Here is an 865-nt window from a genome sequence, read left to right as displayed (position 1 = left end):
AAATGTCTTGGACTCTTTAAAGGGAAAGGACTATTCAGGGCTAACTTGAACTGCCCAGAGTTGAACACGAGTGGTGATAACTCTCAGTCTGGATCCCCAGACTCTCCCAGTTATTCTTGTGCAGATGGGTAAAATAATTTATATTAAATGCAAAGAAACAGACTTTCTTTGCTCTTGACGAATTCTCATGATTTATATCTGCAACTGAGTCAAAGTGTTGGATGTGTTTAATGGCTGGGAACTCTGGCATGCGGAAACTTTTTGAGGTACAAGAAGAGAATAGTATTTTAGAAGGATAGCATCTGCAAATGCCTAGAGTTCTGTTGTGGGCAGATCATGTTGCCTAAATTGGGAAAGTACTATGGCTGGTACATTTTGCAACTTTACTCTTGTCGCAACACTTGCACGGAACATTTTAATGGGTGTGGGGGTTTTTGGTTGTTTGAGGTGGGGTTTTTTTTGGTTTTTTTTTTGGGGGGGGGGGGTTGTTTTTTTTTTCCCCCGCTTCTCGAAAGAAACATTCCTGATAACTTTTCTCAGGCACGTGACTTTTCATTATTACTATTATTTCTTTTTTCCCTCAGAAGGAATGCTGCTGGGGAGCACCGACACGCCTGCCCGCTGTCGATGCAGGCGGACATCCGCGAAGGGCCGGCGGCGGGGCAGGAGCGGGGCAGGAGCGGGGCAGGAGCGGGACAGGAGCGGGGCAGGAGCGGGACAGGAGCGGGGCAGGAGCGGGGCAGGAGCGGGGCAGGAGCGGGACAGGAGCGGGGCAGGAGCGGGGCAGGAGCGGGACAGGAGCGGGGCAGGAGCGGGACAGGAGCGGGGCAGGAGCGGGGCAGGAGCGGGGCAGGAGCAGGCGAGC

The sequence above is a fragment of the Erithacus rubecula genome, assembly GCF_903797595.1.
Source record: "Erithacus rubecula genome assembly, contig: SUPER_Z_unloc_2, whole genome shotgun sequence".
Lineage (NCBI taxonomy): Eukaryota > Metazoa > Chordata > Aves > Passeriformes > Muscicapidae > Erithacus > Erithacus rubecula.
This window is presented reverse-complemented; position numbering follows the sequence as displayed.